Genomic DNA, 7,676 nt, shown 5'->3' with positions numbered 1-7,676 from the left:
TGGTTAATCTATGTATCCACTCAACTAGGTGAAGGGATGCCCAGAGAGTGGGCGAAACAGTATTTCTGGGTGTTTCTGGAAGAGATGAGCATTGGATTCAGTGGACTGAGTGGGTGGGCCACCATCAAGTCCACTGGGGGCCCAAATGGACCAGAAAGGCAAAGGAGGGGTGATTTCACTCTCTTCTGTGCTGGGACATCCGTCTTCTGCTGCCTGTGGACATTGGAGCTCCTGGGCCTTGGGTCGCTGTCGGGACCTACACCAGCAGCTGCCTGGTTCTCAGGCCTCTGACCCGGGCCTGGGGGTCACACCTTCAGCTCTCAGACCTTCGGACTCGACTGAGTTACACCACGAGCTTTCCTTCTCCAGCTGGCAGGCCGCAGACCAGGGGACTTCTCAGCCTCCGTAGCTACGGGAGTCAATTCCTACAATAAATCTCCCTCTTTCCCTCTCTCGCTCTCTCTCACTACACATGTCTCCCATTTGCTCTGTTTTCTGTTTCTCTGGAAAATCCTGACTAATACAGTCACTATGAGGAACGATTGCTAGAGGAGCGTTTGACAATGAGAATCTTGGCTTTGTCACAAGAGGAGGTTGCTGTCCCAACGGGCCTGTCCCCACTGTTCTCGGCCAGGGGCCCCTGACAACGGCCAGGACAGAGGGGCAGCTTTGAGGCCGTCTCTGCAGCTCCGTGCGGTGACGCTGTCATTTGTTTGGCCGAGAAAATACAACCTGCTCCATCGCCCCCAAACCGATGTACTCCTCAGAGGTGCTAACCACTCCATTATCCCCAGTCCCGCCTTCCGGATTTAAGGGCCTCACAGGCCAGTTTGTAGCTTATATGTCAGTGAGAGCTCAGCTCAGTCCCAACACGGCAGAAGATCCCATGAGAAGAGACACTGAAATTCACACGTGTATCTAAAGCTTGCGGCTGGACGGTTACACGCATCTCACTAACAATCACGTGGCTTATAAATTACTAGCCACAGCAGGCGGTGGGTTTTTGAGATGCGAAAATGAATTAAGTCCCCGCTGCACCTTGTGGCACGTGTATCTGACAGTCCAAGATGGAAGCGTGAAGGCGCAGTCCGGGGGGGCGGGGCTTCTCCGCTTCAGCAGGAGGGCGTGGCTACCAAACAGGATGCTGCCATCAGTCAACCACCTGCTCTTCACTGAGATCCGCTTTGTACAAGGCAACCCGCTAGCACCCAAGGGCTGCACAGAAGCCCGAGGCAGCCCCCTTTCAGGCAGCTGAACGTCCACCTGAAAACAAGGCACAAAACGGAACGTGCTCGTTGTCAAGGGAATCTTAGACAGTTGTTGGAGTTCAGAGGAGAAAGCTGTGTCCCTGTGGGGCGACCAGGGAGGGCTTCCCAGGAGGACGGCGTTTTTTCTGAGAAAAGCAGAGATGGGGTGGGGGACATCCAGGAGGGGAGCCACCGGAGCTGAGGCCCAGAGCTGGGAGCACCCCTGCTGTGCTGGGGAAGTGAGGGGGGCGGGGAATGGGGGAGGGGGCGGGGAATGGGGGATGGGGGGTCGGGAGATAAGGCCCGAGGGACCCGATGCTGCTCTCCCTCTGTACCTGGAGCCGTGCTCTAACTGGTGCTGATCTAGAGCACCTATTGGAGTACCTTCACCCTGGAAGGTTCTCTGGGGCACCTCCAGAGCCTCCTTCACTCCTCCGGCTTCTGAGAGACCCCTGGGCCCCGCACCATCCTGCTGTGCTACTGGGGCCCTCGGTGAGGCCACAGGATTAATTAAGACAGCGCCTCCCACACAGGGGGCCAGTATCCAGGAATCCCACTCTCCCCTCTCTCTCCTTCACCACCGTTTTTAAGATGGAAACACCGAGAAGCTAAGAGAAGAAGCAACTTCAAAAAGCTCGCCCTCATGCACAAGGAACGAAAGAAGCAGGAGACCAAGCTTCTCCGCGCTGGCTCTGCAAGGAGAAACACCAAGCGCTAGGTTGAGCTCCCAGACACTCGGCTGGGCCCCAAAGACACGGCAACCAACCAACCAGACAGCGTCCAAGGCCTCACGGAGCTAACAAAGCATTGAAGAAGCAGCTATTAAATACAGGCAAATACAAAGGAAAAAATTAGGGAGCTACAGAGACCACAGCAGGGGCCCAAGGATGCCCATCTGAGGAGGGAGCTCTAGGCTGGAATCTGAACCACTGCACAAGCCCAGGGAAGAGGGGGCGGGGTGGGGAGGACCCCTTGCCCTTCACTCGTTCTTCACCCTCAATGCCGGGAACCCTCCTCTGGGTATCTGGACAGCCTCTCCCCGTGCCTGTGGCTCTAACTAATTCCCCAAGGGCTGGTACAGTCTATGTAGATGAGATGAGTCTGCAAACATTTTTTTTCCCCTCACAATACATGGGCGCCTTCCAGATCCCAAGATGTAGCCCCACTGGCAAGTCCTGAGTATTTGCAGATGCTGTGAGGAGGCGTTTTGTGTGCAATGGTTTACAGTTAATGTGGGATAGTGTTTACTTAAAACCAGCAGTGACCCCTGGGCCGGCAAATGCAGTGTCTTTGTCCTCAGGGTTCACCCCTGTCCATTCTGCGGGTTACCTCGTCTCTGAAATGCTGCCGTCCTCGGTTTCCATGACACAGAATCTCTCCTGTTTAAGCTCTCTGGCCGTTTCTTCCCGTCAGCTGTTTCTTGTGCTGTGTCGGTTGGGATTCGTTTTGGCTGTAAGCCACGGAGACCCACAGTAACAGTGGCTTAAATAAGATAACAGTTCCTTTCTCCCTCGTGTCACAGGCTGGGGATCGGCAATCCAGAGCTGTTACAGCGACCCACAAAGTCATCTAGAGCCCTGGTCCCATGCCAGCATCTCCTGCTCCATCCTTAGGTTATAGCACCCATTCTCATGGTCCAAGGAGGCTGCTGGAACTCCACCCTTCACATCAGAAGTCCAGGAAGCAAGATGGAACTTGGGACAAAGAATAAGGGGACAAAGGGCCAAACACCTGTTAAAACACGTTCCTGAAAGTAACTACAGGGCACTGATTCTTAAACTCTTGGACAAAAGTTAGTCCCTTGGCCACACCTAGTGACAAGGGAAAATGGGATATATAGTCTTTTATTCAGACAACTCTGTGCCCAATTTAAAATATGGGTTCTGTTATGATGGAAGCGGGAGAGAATGAGTAATAATGGACAGACCTCTAGACTCTGCACACACCCATGGATGGAGCACCATAAGAGATTCCTGCCACGCTTGGCAACTCAACTTTTTTTTAATTCCACACGTAAGTGATACCACATGGTATTTGTCTTTCTGTGTCTGGCTTATTTCACTTAGCATAGTGTCTTCCAGGTTTATACATGTTGTGGCAAATGGCAGAATTTCCTTCTTTTCGTGACTGAATAACATTCCATTGCGCATATATTGGGTTTTTCTGTAAGAGCATATGGAAAACCCGAACGAACTTTTTGGCCAGCCCAATCTTTTCTTCATCTGTTCATCCACCGATGGACAGTTGTTTCCATTATCTTGGCTATTGTGAATAACAATACAATAAACATGGAATGCAGATAGCTCTTCAAGATGCTGATTTTATTTCCTTTGGATATACACCCAGAAGTGGGATTGCTGGATCGTGTGGTGGTTCTATTTTTAATTTCTTGAGGATCCTCCATACTCTTTTCCAGAACAGCTGCACCAGTTTACATTCCCCTCAATAGTGTACAAGCGTTTCCTTTTCTCTACACCTTTGCCCACATTTGTCAGCTCTTGTCTTTTTGAGAACAGTCATTCTAACACATGTGAGGTGATACCTCGTGGTTTGATTTGCATTTCTCTATGGTTAGTGACGTTTAGCACCCTTGCATGTGCCTGTGGCCATCTGTATGTCTTCTTTGGAAAAAATGTCTATTCAGACTCTCTGTCCAGTTTTTTTTTTTTTTTTTTTTTTTTGCGGTACGCGGGCCTCTCACTGTTGTGGCCTGTCCTGTTGCGGAGCACAGGCTCCGGACGCGCAGGCTCAGCGGCCATGGCTGACGGGCCCAGCCGCTCCGCGGCATGTGGGATCTTCCCGGCCCGGGGCACGAACCCATGTCCCCTGCATCGGCAGGCGGACTCTCAACCACTGCGCCACCAGGGAAGCCCTCTGCCCAGTTTTTAATCAGGTTATTTGTGGGGTTTTGTTGGGTTTTGCTATTAAATTCCATGGGTTCCCTATATATTTTGGATAGTCACCCCTTATCAGACACGTGGTTTGCAAATACTTTCTCCTCTTCTGTTAAGTTGCCTTTTCATTTTGCTGATGGTTTCCTTTGCTGTGCAGTAGTTTTTCAGTTTGGTGTTGTTCCACTTGTTCATTTTTGCTTTTGTTGTCTGTGCTTTGGGTGTCATGTCCAAAAAATCATTGCCAAGACCAATGTCAAGGAGATTTTCCCATGTTTTCCTATGAGTTGTGTGGTTTCAGGCTTTACATGTAAAGCTTTAATCCGTTTCAAGTGAATTTTTAGGAATGGTGTAAAATACGGGTCCAGTTTCATTCTTTTACATGTGAATATCCAGTTTCCCAACACCATTTATTGAAGAGACTATCCTCACCCTACTGTGTGCTCTTGGTGCCCTTGTCAAAGATAAGTTGACCATGTTGAGTGGCTTTTTTTCTGGGCTCTCTATTCTGCTCCATTGGTCTATGTATATCCATTTTTATTCTAGTATCATACAGTTTTGACTACTGTAACTTGGTGGTATAGTTTGAAATCCGGAAGTGTGATACCTCCAGCTTCGCTCTTCTTTCTCAAAATTGCTCTGGCCATTCAAGGTCTTTTGTTGTTCCATAGGAATTTTAGGATTGTTGTTTCTATTTCTATGAAAAATGTTTTTGGAATTTTGATAGAGACTGTAGATTGCTTTGGGGAGTATGGATTTTTTTTAATTTTATTTATTTATTTTTGGCTGCGTTGGGTCTTCATTGTTGCGCGCGGGCTTTCTCTAGCTGCGGCGAGTAGGGGATGCTCTTCGTTGCCGTGCGCGGGCTTCTCCTTGCCGTGGCTGCTCTTGTGGCGGAGCAAGGTTCTAGGCACATGGGCTTCAGTAGTTGTGGCACGCGGGCTCAGTAGTTGTGGAACATGGGCTTAGTTGTTCACAGCATGTGGGATCTTCCTGGACCAGGGCTTGAACCCATGTCCCCTGTGTTGGCAGGTGGATTCTTAACCACTGTGCCACCAGGGAAGTCCAGTATGGATATTTTAACAATATTTATTCTTCTAAACCAAGAACACAGAAAAGCTTTTCATTTGTTTGTGTTTTCTTCAATTTCTTCCATCAATGTGTTATAGTTTTCAGTGTACAGGTCTTTCACCTTCTTGGTTAAATTTATTCCTAGGTATGATATTGTGTTTGCTGCTATTATAAATGGAATTGATTTATTAATTTATCTTTCAGATAGTTTGCTGTTAGTGTATAGAAATGAAAGTGATTTTTTATGTTGATTTTGTATCCTGCAACTTTAGTGGATTTTTAAATTAGTTCGAACACGGTTTTTTGGTGGAGTCTTTAGAATTTTGTATGCATAAAATCATGTCATCTGCAAACGGAGACAATTTTATTTCTTCCTTTCTGATTTGGATGCCTTTTGTTTCTTTTTCTTGCCTAGTTGCTCTGGCTAGGACTCATAGTACTATAACAAATACAAGGGCTTCCCTGGTGGCGCAGTGGTTGAGAGTCCACCTGCCGATGCAGGGGACACGGGTTCGTGACCCGGTCTGGGAAGATCCCACATGCCGCAGAGCGGCTGGGCCCGTGAGCCGTGGCCGCTGAGCCTGCATGTCCAGAGTCTGTGCTCCGAACGGGAGAGGCCACAACAGTGAGAGGCCCGCGTACCGCAAAAACAAAACAAAAACAAACAAACAAACAAAAAACATTTAATCATTAAACATTTACAGTTGCAACATAATCAGCTAAGAGACATATGCTAAGAAGAGTCTAGAAAAGAAAATTATCTATTGTGGGAAATCTCTTTTTCCAGCAACATAACCCAACCAAATAAAATAATCTAAATACTAGAAAAGAAACCTTAAAAAATTTTTTTTGAACATTAAGCTTCTGTAAAAGTAAAGTATATGCCAACCTCCAAAGTGCAGTGAGACCAGGAACCCTGGAAGTGCCAAAGCCAGGACCTGCCCTGGAAAATTGTGGCCAAACCTGGATTCCTTCTGTGTTTTAGTGACTTCCTTGGGTACAGCGGACAGAAGGTGGAGCCTAGAGCACACCCAAGGTGCAGAATGAAAATGGGATTCTCACGAAAAGCTGGGACTCCGAAGACCTTTACCCACTGTGGAGTAAGAAGCAGCATCGAGCACAAGGGAAGGGAAGGAAACTGACCATCTCAATCCTGGGGTTGGAAGGAGTCAAATTAAAATAATCCCCCGGGAATTATTAGCCACAAGCTGGACTTCATGTGGATTTGGGTTCCTGTTACCTATGAATCTGAAAAACCTCAAATTTTAACCTGAGGAGGTCACTGACTGGTAGAGCTCCAAAGGGACTGGTGGGAAAAAAACAAGTCCTCAACTTCAACCCAGGACTCAGGGAATCTCCATAGATAAATTTCTAACAAAAGTCAGTAGCTCACACACACACGCACACGCGTACCACACACACAAACCCACAAGAAAATAAGGCACATTCTAATGCCTTTAAATGACGGGTTAGTTACCTGGACAAATCCTCCCAGTGGAAAAAAACGTTTAAAATCTGGCTTAGGGCTTCCCTGGTGGCGCAGTGGTTGAGAGTCCGCCTGCCGATGCAGGGGACGCGGGTTCATGCCCCAGTCCGGGAAGATCCCACATGCCACGGAGCGGCTGGGCCCGTAAGCCATGGCCGCTGGGCCTGCACGTCCGGAGCCTGTGCTCCGCAATGGGAGAGGCCACAACAGTGAGAGGCCTGCGAACCGCAAAAAAAAAAAAAAAAATCTGGCTTAAAAAAACACTGGGAGAATCTCTCACCAGTAAAGCTGAATTCATTAGAAAAAGTAAATCCTTCCCCAAAAGGTATTTTTGAGAAAGAAAACAGGAGTGGGACTATGGGGGAGATGCTATAACAAAGATGTAGTCTGAGGTGCTCCTGGGGTGTCCTGGTGAGAATGCTCAGTGGCAGGAGAAATGAGCTCAAGGGAGAGGCTGGGACTGGAGACCTGGGCTCTGGGAGTTGAGGGCATAAGAAAACATGGAGGCCAAAGGATGCAGCCGTATGTTTCAAGAGCTGAGAGGGAAAAAACTCTCAACTCGGAATTCTGTACTTAGTGAAAACGTCCTTCAGGAATAAAGGAAAAATCAAGATATTCTCAAATAAAAGAAAACTAATAGAATGTGTCACCAATACACTTACCCTAAAAGAATGGCTTAAAGGAAGTTTTCTAAACAGAAAATGATAAAAGAAAAACACCTTGGAATATCAGGATGGAAGAAAAGAGCATAGTAAGGGGAAATATGGGTAAATAATACAATAGGCTCTCTTCCTCTTGATTTTCTAAATTATGTTTGATAGTCAAAGCAAACATTATAGCACTGTCTGATATGGTTCTAAAAAAAGCATTAAAGGCATTAGAGATTTGACAAGAAAGCAACAAATTATCAAGATTTCTAAAATTCGTATCTTGAAATATTTCACCCACTGAAAGACATCTTGATTGCTTCCAGGTTTTGAC

Source organism: Pseudorca crassidens, chromosome 10, assembly GCF_039906515.1.
Source record: "Pseudorca crassidens isolate mPseCra1 chromosome 10, mPseCra1.hap1, whole genome shotgun sequence".
Lineage (NCBI taxonomy): Eukaryota > Metazoa > Chordata > Mammalia > Artiodactyla > Delphinidae > Pseudorca > Pseudorca crassidens.
The sequence above is the reverse complement of the archived record's forward strand: the minus strand, read 5'-3'. Positions refer to the sequence as shown.